Source organism: Pongo pygmaeus, chromosome X, assembly GCF_028885625.2.
Source record: "Pongo pygmaeus isolate AG05252 chromosome X, NHGRI_mPonPyg2-v2.0_pri, whole genome shotgun sequence".
Lineage (NCBI taxonomy): Eukaryota > Metazoa > Chordata > Mammalia > Primates > Hominidae > Pongo > Pongo pygmaeus.
Window position 1 is genome coordinate 111,503,518 of NC_072396.2, and position 15,038 is coordinate 111,518,555.

Sequence of the window (15,038 nt, forward strand, 5' to 3'; positions counted from 1 at the left end):
TCTGAAAGATGGCCAGCTTGAGACCCAAGAAGAGTCAGTGTTTCAGATCAAGTCCAAATACAAGAGAAGACCAATGTCCCAGTTCAAGCAGTCAGGCAGAAAAGGGTTTCCTCCTACTTGTAGTAGGGTCAGCCTTTTTGTTGTATTCAGGTCTTCAATCAATTGCATGAGGCCCACCCACAATAGGGAGGGCAATCTACTTTAGTTAGTCTGCCAATTCAAATGCTAATCTCATCGAAACACACCCTCACGAGCACACTGAGAAGAGGATTTGACCAAATGTCTCCATATCCTGGGGCCCAGTCAGGTTGACATATATAATAAAATTAACCATCACAGGGAACATATGCTAAACCCTTGGTAGCCAAAGTGTGGTCTATAAACCAGCAAGCAGCACCACCATTTCCTGGGAGCTAGTTAAAAATGCACAATCTCAGGCCCCACCTCAGACCTTTTGAATCAGAATCTAAATTTTAGCAAGATTTCCAGATGATTCATATGCACATTGAAGCTTGAGAAGTTCTGAGCTAAAACAAAAGCTGTGATTCCCAAAGTGTAGTTCTTGAAGAACCAGTAGCATCAGCATAGGTGACAATAGGCTTGTTATAAATGCGGATTCATGAACCTTAACTTAACTGACTAAGCAGCTATGGGAACGAGGTCTGGGAAACTTTTTTAACAAGCACATTAAATGTTGAGAAACACTGAGTTACAACTAGACTCCTCCATAAGGATCAAATAAGCTGAGGCCTGAACAATAAGATGTTCCTTCAAATCAATGGTTTGGTTTTTTTAAGCTGACAGATTTGTCTCCACCATTCCTCTCTTCTCTGAGCTCTTTGATGCTTATGACCTTGTTTCCGGTCACATATTTGGGGCATTCAGCCAGGAGGTCCTGCTGGGTATCCCAGATGGTCCAACTTTCCATCAGACTCTAAGCTCCACAGTCACCATTCTCACCTCCCAAAAATGACCAGTCCCCACAAGGGATTTTTGACCTGGCCCAGAGAAGGTATTGGAGTCAGTGCTAGAGGAAGAAAAGTATCTGGTATGGACAGTGGATGGGAGCTGAAAGGATTCTAAGACCCTCTCACCCCAGAGGGTGTTAGATTATTCCCTCCAACACACACACACACACACACACACACACACACACACACACACACACACACACGATGGTTATCTTTCCCCTGAATAAAACTGAATGGTTTGATTGTTACCCTGGGCCCTCCCACACATATTCAGGTGTAATCCTATTAACAGAGTTCATCCTGTCTCCTGTCTTTTTGTAGAGGAAGGGAGCAATTTGAGTGATCTGTAAATGTTTGGATCTGGGATTACATTTTTATTGGCTCATAAAAGATACAGGACTTTGCAAGACAGAATTTTTCAAGGACTTTGCTGTTTTAAGTATAAGATATATTGCTGTTGGTTGTAGGATATTGCTTAGAAATTGCCTTGATATATTTTTGACAACTGGTGTATGTAAATGTGTATATGTATTTACAGGCGTGTATGTATTTGCAGTCATGTGTCCATATTTCTTCAAGAATACTCATTATTATTTTGCACCACGAGTTTGTTTCTTTTCTTTCTTTCTTTCCTTTTTTTTTTTTTCTTTTTGAGATAAGGTCTCACTCTGTTGCCCAGGCTGGAGTGCAATGGTGTAACCCCGGCTCACTGCAGCCTCGACATCCCAGGCTTAAGCAATGCTTCCACCTTAGCCTCCCTAGTGGCTGGGACTACAGGCACGTGACACCAGGCCTGGCTAGTTTGTGTATTTTAGTAGAGGTGAGGTTTCGTCATGTTGCCCAGGCTGGTCTCAAACTCCTGGGCTCAAGCAATCCACCTGCCTCAGCCTGCCACAGTGCTGGGATTACAGGCGTGAGCCACCACACCTGGCTATTCTTCTTGTTATGCACTCTTTTTTAAAAAATTGTACTTTAAGTTCTAGGATACATATACAGAATGTGCAGGTTTGCTACATAGGTATACACGTGCCATGGTGGTTTGCTGCACCCATCAACCCGTCACCTACATTAGGTATTTCTCCTAATGCTATCCCTCCTCTACCCCCCAACTCCCTGACAGGCCCCAGTGTGTGATGTTCCCCTTCCTGCGTCCATGTGTTCTCATTGTTCCACTCCCACTTATTAGTGAGAACATGTGGTGTTTGCTTTTCTGTTCCTGTGTTAGTTTGCTGAGAATGATGGTTTCCAGCTTCATCCATGTCCCTGCAAAGGACATGAACTCATCTCTTTTTATGGCTGCATAGTATTCCATGGTGTATGTGTGCCACATTTTCTTTATCCAGTCTATCATTGATGGGCATTTGGGTTGGTTCCAAGTCTTTGCTATTGTGAATAGTGCTGCAATAAACATATGTGTGCATGTGTCTTTATAGTACAATTATTTATAATCCTTTGGGTATATACCCAGTAATAGGATTGCTGGGTCAAATGGTATTTCTGGTTCTAGATCCTTGAGGAATCGCCACACTGACTTCCACAAGGGTTGAACTAATTTACTCTCCCACCAACAGTGTAAAAGCATTCCTATTTCTCCACATCTTCTCCAGCATCTGTTGTTTCCTGACTTTTTAATGATCACCATTCTAACTGGCATGAGATGGTATCTCATTGTGGTTTTGATTTGCATTTCTGTAATGACCAGTGATTATGAGCTTTTTTTCATATGTTCGTTGGCTGCATAAATGTCTTCTATTGAGAAGCATCTGTTCACATCCTTTGCCCACTTTTTGATGGGGTTGTTTTTTTCTTTTAAATTTGTTTAAGTTCCTTGTAGATTCTGGATATTAGCCACTGTCAGATGGATGGATTGCAAAAATTTTCTCCCATTCTATAGGTTGCCTGTTCACTCTGATGATAGTTTCTTTTGCTATGCAGAAGCTCTTTAGTTTAATTAGATCCCATTTGTCAATTTTGGCTTTTGTTGCCATTGCTTTTGGTGTTTTAGTCATGAAGTCTTTGTCCATGCCTATGTCCTGAATGGGATTGCCTAGGTTTTATTCTAGGGTTTTTCTGGTTTTACGTCTTACCTTTACATCTTTAATGCATCTTAAGTTAAGGGGTCCAGTTTCAGTTTTCTGCATATGGCTAGCCAGTTTTCCCAACACCATTTATTAAATAGGGAATCTTTTCCCTGTGCTTGTTTTTGTCAGGTTTGTCATAGATCAGATGATTGTAGATATGTGGCATTATTTCTGAGGACTATGTTCTGTTCCATCAGTCTATATATCTGTTTTAGTACCAGTACCATGCTGTTTTGGTTACTGTAGCCTTATAATATAGTTTGAAGTCAGGTAGCATGATGCCTCCAGCTTTGTTCTTTGTTCTTAGGATGGTCTTGGCTATACAGGCTCTTTTTTGGTTCCATATAAAATTTAAAGTAGTTTTTTCTAATTCTGTGAAGAAAGTCAATGGTAGTTTGATGGGGATAGCATTGAATCTATAAATTACTTTGGGCAGTATGGCCATTTTCATGATATTGATTCTTCCTATCCATGAGCATGGAATGTTTTTCCATTTGTTTGTGTCCTCTCTTATGTCCTTGAGCAGTGGTTTGTAGTTCTCCTTGAAGAAGTCCTTCACATCCCTTGTAAATTGGATTCCTAAGTATTTTATTCTCTTTGTAGCAATTGTGAATGGGAGTTCACTCATGATTTGGCTTTCTGTTTGTCTATTATTAGTGTATAGGAATGCTTGTGATTTTTGGACACTGATTTCATATCCTGAGACTTTGCTGAAGTTGCTTATCAGCTTAAGGAGATTTTGGTCTGAGATGATGGGGTTTTCTAAATACACAGTCATGTCATCTGCAAACAGGGACAATTTGACTTCCTCTTTTCCTAATTGAATACCCTTTATTTCTTTCTCTTGCCTCATTGCCCTGGCCAGAACTTCCAACACTATGTTGAATAGGAGTAGTGAGAGAGGGCATCCTTGTCTTGTGCCAGTTTTCAAAGGGAATGCTTCCAGCTTTTGCCCATTCAGTATGATATTAGCTGTGTGTTTGTCATAAGTAGCTCTTATTATTTTGAGATGCATTCCATCAATACCTAGTTTATTGAGAGTTTTTAGCATGAAGGGGTGCTGAATTTTATTGAAGGCCTTTTCTGCATCATTTGAGATAAACATGTAGTTTTTGTCATTGGTTCTGTTTATGTGATGAATTACGTTTATTGATTTGTGTATGTTTAACCAGCCTTGCATCCCAGGGATGAAGACCACTTGGTCGTGGTGGATAAGCTTTTTGATGTGCTGCTGGATTCAGTTTGCCAGTATTTTATTGAGGATTTTCGCATCAAAGTTCATCCGGGATGTTGGTCTGAAATTTCCTTTTTTTGTTGTTGTGTCTCTGCCAGGTTTTGGTATCAGGATGATGCTGGCCTCATAAAATGAGTTAGGGAGGATTTCCTCTTTTTCTATTGTTTGGAATAGTTTCAAAAGTAATGGTACCAGCTCCTCTTTGTGCCTCTGGTAGAATTCGGCTGTGAATCCATCTGGTCGTGGACTTTTTTTGGTGGGTAGGCTATTAATTACTGCCTCAATTTCAGAACTTGTTATTGGTCTTTTCAGGGATTTGACGTCTTCCTGGTTTAGTCTTGGGAGGGTGTATGTGTCCAGGAATTTATCAATTTCTTTTAGATTTTCTAGTTTATTTGCGTAGAGGTGTTTATAGTATTCTCTGATGGTAGTTTGTATTTCTGTGGGATCAGTGGTGATATCCCCTTTACCATTTTTTATTGTGTCTATTTGATTCTTCTCTCTTTTATTCTTTATTAGTCTGGCTAGTGGTCTATCTATTTTGTTAATCTTTTCAAAGAACCAGCTCCTGGATTCATTGATTTTTTTGAAGGGTTTTTTGTGTCTCTATCTCCTTCAGTTCTGCTCTGATCTTAGTTATTTCTTGTCTTCTGCTAGCTCTTAAATTTGTTTGCTCTTGCTTTTCTAGTTCTTTTAATTATGATGTTAGGGTATCGATTTTAGATCTTTCCTGCTTTCTCCTGTGGGCATTTAGTGCTATAAATTTCCCTCTACACACTGCTTTAGTTGTGTCCCGGAGATTCTGGTACGTTGTTTCTTTGTTCTCATTGGTTTCAAAAAATGTATTTATTTCTGCCTTAATTTCATTATTTATCCAGTAGTCATTCAGGAGCAGGTCGTTCAGTTTCCATGTAGTTGTGCAGTTTTGAGGGAGTTTCTTAATCCTGAGTTCTAGTTTGATTGCACTGCCGTCTGAGAGACTGTTTGTTATGATTTCAGTTCTTTTGCATTTGCTGAGGAGTGTTTTACTTCCAATTATGTAGTCAATTTTAGACTAAGTGTGATGCAGTGCTGAGAAGAATGTATATTCTGTTGATTTGGGGTGGAGAGTTATGTAGATGTCTATTAGGTCGGCTTGGTCCAGAGCTGAGTTCAAGTCCTGAATATCCTTGTTAATTTTCTGTCTCATTGATCTGTCTAATATTGGCAGTGGGGTGTTAAAGTTTCCCACTATTATTGTGTGTGAGTCTAAGCCTCTTTTTAGGTCTCTAAGAACTTGCTTTATGAATCTGGTGCTCCTGTATTGGGTGCATATATATTTACAATAATTAGCTCTTCTTGTTGCATTGATCCCATTACCATTACGTAATGCCCTTCTTCATCTTTTTTGATCTTTGTTGGTTTAAAGTCTGTTTTATCAGAGACTAGGATTGCAACTCCTGCTTTTTGTTTCTTTTGCTTTCCTTTTGCTTGGTAAATATTCCTCCATCCCTTTATTTTGAGCCTATGTGTGTCTTTGCACATGAGATATGTATCCTGAATACAGCACACTGAAGGGTCTTGACATTACGCCCTCTTTTTAGGCCCTGGGAATTGTGAAAATCAAATAATAATCTTAAAGGAACTGCTAGGCCCATGGGGGCCATTAAATAAGTGGGAGGGGGAAAGTAGAGGTGCTGTGCCCTCAAAGTTAGTAACAAGTGCACCCCAAGTGTGAGGAGATCTCAGGGACTCCAAGAAGGTGGATAATCCCTTTGCCTATAGGTTTTGATCCCTACTAAAATGAAAATATTCCTGGAATTTTTACTCCTTAGTTATCAGTGAATAACTAAATACTCAGAATGGATATACAAATATCTCAGAATGGACATACAAAATCCACTTTTTCAACAACTATTTTTTTAGTTCATCAGGCAAAGGTTAAAGGGAAAGTTAGAAATACAATGGGGAGAAGGAATTAAAAAGAAAAAAAACAGAGAGGAATTGGAATAAGGAAGAAGGCGGGACTTGGTTCTTAGGCTCCTTCTTGTCTGGAATGCTCATTCATTTAACAAGTTTTTTTTGAGTACCTACTATTTGTGAGACACTAGACATTAGGCACTAGAGTTAGAGCAATGAACATGAACAGACAAATGAACAAAACAGACAAAAATCTCTATCCTCATGGATCTTACATGACAGCGCAGAGAGATAGGTGATAAAGTAACAGTGAAAATATATAGTATATTAGATTGTTGTAAACGCTATGGAAAAAATACAGCAGGATATGGTGAAAGAGATGTCAGGAGTTGCAATTTTTAAATGGGGCAGGGGCATAGAAGGCCTTGCTGAGAATGTGGCATTTGAGTTAAGACTTAAAGGAGGTGAGGGAGTAAGCCAGGTGAATGGCTGCAGGAAGAACTTCAAAGGCAGAGGACAATAGCAAGGATGAAAGTTCCGAAATGGGGCTCTGGTTGTCATGTCTGCAGCAAAGTGCAAAAGTCAGTGTGACTGGAGCAGAGTAAGCAAGGGAGAAAGCAGCCGGAGAGAAGTTTGGAGAGGGAAGGGCAGAGCAAGAGATCAGATCATGAGGACCTGGCAGGCCATTGGGAGGATTTAAGCTTTCATTCAGAGTGAGGTGGAAAGCTGTTGGAAGATTGTGAACAGTGCCAGGATTTGAGTTTATCAGGCCATTTCATATACATACACACCACACGTGCACACACACACACACACACACACACAAGATCAAAAGATCAAATAGTTCATAAAAGTATGAACTGAAAAGCAAAACTCTCCCGTTCATCATCCCATGTATCCCCACCAGATCCTTTCTCCAAAGAGATACTATTTTCAGTATCTTGAATAAACTTCAAGAAAAAAGTGTATGATATACATATATGGAGAGAGAAAGGGAAAGAAAGAAAGGCATATTTCCTGTTTTTATTTACACAAATGAAATAATATTTTTACACAGTTCATAGCTTCAAGTTTTATCCAAATTGGTCCATATAGATGTATCTCATCTCTTTCTTTTTAATGACAGCATAATGACAGTGCATAAGTATATCATCATTTATTAAGGCAATTCCTTATTGATGGATATTTAGGTTGTTTCTAGGGGTTTTTCTCATGATAAACAATGGCTGCAATGAATATCCTAATAAATGCCCCTCTAAGCACAACAATAATAATAACAGCTAATGCTTATTGAGCACTTACTATGTGCTAGGTACTGTGCTAAGCACTTTACATGCCTTATCTCATTTTATTTTTACAACAACTCTATGAGGTAAGTACTCTTATTACCCTCATTTTGCTGATGGGGAAACTGAGGCTTAAAGAGGTTAAGGAACTTTCCTAAGATCACAAAGCTAAGTTGTAGAGACAGAAATTGAATGTAGACAGTCTTATTCCAGAGCCTGTGCTCTTAATCACTACAATATAAGTAGAATTGCTAAGTCAGAGAATATGTACCCTAAAAATTTTAGTAGCTGAATTGCCTATTCCCCTATACTCTCATCAACAGTGGATATTACCAATCTCTTTAAAAATTTGCCAGTATGCTTGGGAAAAAAAAAATAAAAAGCATCTTGCTGTTTTGATCTGCATTTATTTGTTTACAAGTAAGGTTGAACTTTAAAAATATGTGTATTTGCCATTTGTATTTCTTTTTTTTTTTTTTTTTTTTTTTTTTGAGACAGAGTTTCACTCTTGTTGCCCAGGCTAGAGTGCAATGGTGCAACCTTGGCTCACTGCAACTTTTGCCTCCCGGGTTCAAGCAATTCTCCTGCCTCAGCCTCCGGAGTAGCTGAGATTGCAGGTGTCCACCACCATGCCCAGCTATTTTTTATTTTTTATTTTTTTTAATTCTTAGAGACAGGGTTTTACCATGTTGGCCAGGTTGGTCTTGAACTTCTGACCTCAGGTGATCCACCCGCCTCAGCCTCCCAAAGTGCTGGGATTACAGGTGTGAGCCACCATGCCTAGCCTGTATTTCTTTTTATTTGAACTGCCTATTCATATCATTTGCTCATTTGTCTCTAGGTTGTTGGTGTTTTTCTTTTGATTTGTTTGAGCTCTTTGGAAATTAAGGAAATTTTAAGTGTCGCAAATATCTTGTAGTTTGTCATTTGCCTTCTGACTTTGTTTCTGTATTTTTTTTTTTTTTGCTGTGGCAAGGTTTTAAATTTTTATGTGGTCACATTTATCCAATTTTTAAGGTTTTTGAATTTATGGCCTGCTTAGAAAGGCCCACTCCTTTCCAGGATTGTATATATTTAAATTCTCCAATATTTTCTTTTAGCAATTTTAAGATTTCATTTTTCATGTTAAAATGTTTGATTCATCCGTAATTAATTCTGGTGTAAAAAGTTAGTTTGAGAATTCAGCTAGCTTGTTGTACAGGTATAATTTTTGAATAATTCATCTTCCCCCTCTGTTGATTTGATATGCCATCTTTAAAATATACTAATTTCCCACATGTGTTTAGGACTGTTAATAGACATTGCTCTATTTTTCTCTCCAGAACCCAACTGTTTTAACGTAGCATCATAACATGCTTCAATATCTAATAGGCCTTATTCCTCTTTAATGCTATTTTTCAGAGTTTTCCTGAATTTTATTTATTCTTTTCTCCCTGGGTTTCAGTTTCCCCTTTTGCCTTCTCTCCCCCCCACCAAGAGCAGCAGCTATTCTCCTAGTTTATCCATACTGTCTGAGTTCTGTTCATTTGTTCAACAAATATTTACTGAGAATTGCCAATTGACAGATACTGTGTTAGGGACTACAGATATAAAAGTAAATAAAGACACAGTCTTTGTCCTTACAAAACTCACAGCCCACTGGGGGATATCTGTATCTGTAACTCAACAGATAACTACAATGCAATTTAGTTATTGCATTTCCTGAAAGATACATGAGTACTGTGGGTCCCTGGCAGAAAAGTAACTAATGTAGACTTTGGAGGAGGTAGTACATGAGCTCACCCTTGAAGGACTAGGAGTAATAGGAGTAAATTAGATAAAGGGGAAAGAAATGGGAGCATGTTTCAGGGAAAGCAAGCCTCTTGTGCAAAAGATCAGAAACTTGATAAGTTCAACAAACCACAAAGAGTAGTTAGTTGTGGCTAAAGCGTAGGTCATGTGGGAAGTGTTGGGGTGGGGTGAGAGATGTGACATATGGCTGGGGATGCAAGAGCTGGGTCACGTGTGGAGGGTCTTGAGCGCTGTGCTAAGTAGGCTGACCTCTACCCAGTAAGCAATAAGATTGCATCGATGTGTTTTAAGTACAGGAGTGGTATGATCACATTCTCATGTTAGAGAATGGTTGCAGGGTGGAGAATGGGTGGCAAAAGGGGGAAAAAATAGGACTAGGGAGATGAGTTAGGAGGCTTGTGTAATAAAGTAATGCAGGTAAGAAATGAGGATGACCTGGACTAGGGTAGTGATTATGGAGGTGAAGAGAAGTAGATGGTTTCGAGAGATCTGAAGACGTTAGAATTGACATGAAGTAATGATTAGTTGGACTTGAGTGCTGAGAGGGAGGTATCGAGCATGCCTTCTAGGTTTAATGAGCTAGGATAAAAAGGGAATAGACTTGGGAGGAATTTGAAAAATCAGTGTGTACTGAGGAGTTCCCAGTATTATGAACCTATTCCTCACCCTGCATCAAATTGATCTATACTGTGTCTCAGGCCCTCAAGAGCTCTGTCCTCCCTTTCTAATTTACTCTAAGGCTTTACAAGCTAGTTCTTATTTCCATACACAGGAAGCATTTTAATTTGGCAGCTATTTTTAAGGCTTTCATCTATATAAGTGATTCTAATAATGGGAGTTTTGTGCAGGCCAACGGATAAAGAGATTTTTAGCAGAAAGGCTTCAAATTATACTGTAGTCCTCAGGTTACTCCCCAAAGCAGGTCCTGGTACTGTGCTCTCCTAAAGGCAGATCTGGTGTCAGTGTAAGGTGGAGGAAGGAGAGATGTGGACCTTGGACTGGTCAGAGGCTGGCCCAGACATCAGCAAAATTAGGTCACGTGCCTAATTGGAACAATCTGTCTTCTCTGGTCTAGTCTCCCGCATGTCGGGCTCCCTCTGCCCCAAACAGAATGTGACCTTAGGGTTCCAGAACAAACAGTCCTGGGAGACAAGGAGTTATTATATGAGCCCATCATTGAGCCCTTGAAACCATGCACAGCATTTACTGTGGAAAGAAAACTGGCATTCGGATTCTAAAGGAGGGGGAAGAGCAGCCTGACATCAGAGGAGAGGGATTCACGTTGTCATGGCAACCATAAGAGTTACACTGTATTGTTTGTACCCAGAATTTAAGAGATTATCCTTGGGCTAAAAAAAAGGAAAGTGTCGCCCCTTTCACTTCAACATCACCATCACAGGACACCTGCCACCTTCCTGTGAGGGATTTTTATTTGTTCACTCATCATATGTCACTTGGGTATTTATTGATGTACTAATCTGCCTTCCTCCATTTATTTCTCTTTCTTTCCTTCCTTCCCTGCATCTGACCAGCACAGCCAGAAGGGGCCATTTGTCTTCCCACAGATGGTGCCAGTAAATCAAACTTCTGGCTGGTGGAAATTGGGGCCCTGGAAAACCTCCCAAGTTGGGAGGCGTCCTTCCTACGCCTTAGCGCTGCTTCTAGTCTGCCCTGAGAGAGTGGGGAAGTGTGAAGCGGGGAAGGGAGGACCTCTGGCCTCTGGGAAAAGGCTGTCTGTCCAAAAAGGTGACAGAATATCAAGCACCCAAGGAACCACAGAGGTCATTTTCCCAGCCCAAACCCATATTGGGTTATTGGAGAACCTTAGCCTTATCTTTCCTGAGATGACATAGTTTCAGGCTGTGGTCACTAGGCAGGGAGCTCACTCAAGTTAATAGCGTTAAAGGTGTCAGAGCAGTATTAAGGACTTGGAAAATGAAGAAACACCATTTTAGAATCTTTACACAAGTCAGCAGGCATTTCCTCATCACCACATGTTTCTTCTCATGTCACAGAAGGTAAACTGAGATAGAAAAGATACACCTGTCCAGGTTAAAGGAAACTGAATCGAAGAAGGATCTGGAAGCAACACAGTGCTTATTAATTCCCTGGCTCCAGTTAACCCCTCCTCCCATCGATAACACTAACATCACCTAGCTTTTTAATCCCATGGTCTAATTGGCATCCTGTTTATTAAGCTTTAAAAATCCTTTTCTTTCTTTCCCCTTCCTGGCTCAGTAACTCTCACTTTGGAAATCTCTGAAGATTTTAATTTCCCGAAGAGCCTGTTGTCATCTCTTACAGTAAGTCTTTTCATTTCACCTCGTTTAAGTATATTGGCTGGTTTAACGGCTTAATTGCGATGAAGAAGATTAAGTCCGAATTTAATAAGCATTAAGAGTAGAACAACATCTTTTATTTCTTCTGGCTTCAATAACCATTGCATTTGGCTTTTTATCTTTAATGGAGAAGTTCAGATGACCCAAACAGAGGGAAGGAGGTGGCCTAGAGGGAAGGACATGTTGTTTAGCTGGCCTTTTCTGAAGTCTGTAGTTGCTGCTGCTGCTGCAGCAGCAGACAAATGGTTGGAAGGTAAGGGGTTTGGATACAATCCGGGAAAAACGCAAGATGAAGCAGGCAGCAAGGGAAGAAGGAGCGCCACCAACCTCTTCCCCAGTTTCCAAATGGGCTCTTTACTTCTACCAGCATGAGTGGCCTCAAGAACACTTTGGATTCTCTAAGTCTCCTGGAATGGGTGTAGACAGATCTTTTTTTTCCTGTTAGTACAGCTAACACCAGATTAGCATTTTTCAAAAAGAACTTGACTAGAAAATGAAGGGAAACACAAAACTAAAAAAAGAAAATGCAAATGCATAGAAATGAACACAGATTCTAAGATAAAGTCTAGCCCCAGATTAACTCGACTGGCATAGACTACCACTCACCCACATGTGCACACATACACACACATATACACACCTGGTCCTTTCTCCTCCTCAACCCTATCTGTGGAACTCTGCCTCAAACCACTCCCCCTCCCTTTCAGGCCTTGAGTGTTTCTCTTATGTATTGCAGTCTCGGTTCTCTCCTCTATTACATTCCTTATCCCTCTGTTTTCTGACGACCTCAACACGTGTTTGTCTCTTTCTAGTGGACTGTAAAGCTCTGAAAAGACAGGGACTAATCATATTCATCTTGGTACCCACAGTATCTGGCATGTGAAATCATCCATAAATGATTGTGGAACTGAAGTGTACCAGATTAGTTCTCCACAACCTAGAATTATGACTATCCCTGGAAAGTAGCTCCTCTAAAAGCAAGGTTCTGAGAGGAGACAGTGCTTTACACTCTAAGCTTAGATTTGTTTGACCCTGTGTAAACAGTTTGGGCAATTTAGAATAGTACTGCCTTACAATTGTATAGGACTCTGTGGTTTTCCAAACATGTTTCACACAATATCTCAGTTGATTTTCTTAACAACCCTGTAAGGAAATAAGACTTAGAGAGGTTAGATAACTAGCCCAAACTGATAGAGCTATACAATAGTAGACTTAGAACTAGATCCATGTCTTTTAATGCATAATCCAGTAGTACTTTTAGTTTGATATGCTGTATCCTCAGAGACTTTTCTTGGTTGGGTCATCAGTAACCTCACGCAACAATGCTAAGGCTTGCCTCCCTTTATCCTCTCTGTCTTTCACCCACCCAATATGCACCAGCCCAGCCAGGAAGAGTGTCCAGCAATCATCCTGGAGCAAGCAAGCAGAAGAACATTGCCAAATCATAACCAAGTGCCACGAGACCCAGCAGTCTTATTCCTAAGAATGTATCCTAGCAAATCCCCCCAACCCAGAATAACTTTTCTTTAAAAAGGTGTGCTATCTAAGCCAAACATATCTGTGAGCAGAAATCAGCCTGTGGGTTAGCAGTTTTCTGCCTCTGAAATAACTGGACAAGTGTGGAAAGATGTATGCCTAAGGGTGTTCATAGAGCTAGGTTACAGTGGGAATATGCTGGAAACTACCTAATATCTAACAATAGGGGAAGAGGTAAAAAAATTAAGGCACAATCATACTATGGACTGTCATGAAGTCAATAAAACCAATAATTTGATGTTCATCTATATTTATTGACATGGAAATATACACATGGCACTGTAAAGCTTTTTAAAAAGCAGAATAAAAACCAACATTATATTATAACATTACTCTTCAGAAAACAGTCTGGAAGAGTATTTTTAAAATGTTAACAATAGTGGAATGTGTGACCTTGAGATTGATGGAAAAATACATGATCTTCATTTTTTCTTACATGTATTTTTTTGCAGTAAACATACATTACTTTTGCCTTAAGAAAACATATAACACATAATTTTTGAAGGAAGAACTAACTGAATGCCAACCCTTACATTTATGGTCAATTGATTTTTGACAAGAGTAAAAATTCTGGCTCAAGAATAGTCTTTTCAACAAATATTGCTGAAACAACTGAATATTCACATGCAAACAAATGAATTTGGATCCCAATCTCACACCATATACAAAAATTAACTCCAAATAAATTCCCTAATATAAGACCTAAATATAACAGCTAAAACTATAAAATTATTTGCAGAAAACTTGTATGAAAATTATTAATTCTTTGGGCTTAGAGCATTGTCTTCCCCATTGATGATTTTTCAAAACTGTAACTACCCTCAGACAGGTATATAAATAGGTTGTTTTAGACCTTGATCTCTAGCAAACAATGCTGTGTGTGTGTGTCTGTGTGTCCATGTGTATGTGTGTGTCTGTGTGTGTGTTGAGGAAAGGTGTACACAGAGGATGAAGGAGCCCTCCACCATCAGTCTTTTCCTGCTTCACACTGTGGCTATTAGCAAAGTGCTATTTTCTGAGCTTGTTGAGCCAGGAGTTTATTTTCATAAGAAAAAAGCAGTGAGGGGTAACCTAGACTAGCTGCATAAAAAGGACCTCAGCTGAAATCTGCTCATGAGCAGAGGTAAGATCTTTCTAAGCTATGCCTGTAATAGCACAGCCTTCCCTATTCGTTCCCTGATCTGTAGCCATCTTGACTTCCTTGTAAGTAGAGTTGCTCTGTCTCCCTCCATCCCACACTTATATTAATGTGTCCCTTTGTATTAAATTGGATGTTGCCTCTGGCTACTTCACTTTTCTAGGTAGGCACAATTTTAGTTTATCTTAGGTCAAGTTTCCTGGAAACAGACTCTGATACAGAGATTTGCATACAAGAGGTTTATTAGGGAATACATTTGGGATCAATGCCTGTGAGGAAGTGAGGGAAGCAGGACTTGGAGGAGGGAGAAGTTAAAATGGAAAGCTCCAGCTGCTCCCACGTGGAGCTCTGGAACCGGAATGGCCTTTCAGAGTTGTCTGAAACTGAGGCAAGTAGTGTGAGTTTTTGTACTCTCATTGGATGCATGACGCTTACCACCTCTATCCTTCATGGGAGGACATAACCATGGACAAGGAAACCTTAGGCTAAGAGCAAGTCCCTAAAGAGGGATACAGCTGTGAATCATCAGCAGCCAACACTTCCAGCAGCTGGAGGAGATCTAGGTGGTGCACTACGATATCCATGACAGTTACCTGGCCAAACCTCAGAGAAAGCTTTCAGAACAGGTTGCTGTGAATCCTTTCACCTCTTTTCCCACATTCTTTCATGGCTAGAATTGACAATTAGGAAGAAAGTTATAGGATTCCCAGATTTTGGATGTGAGCAACTGAAGAACTTTTTTCTTTTTTTTGAGTCTCAGTCT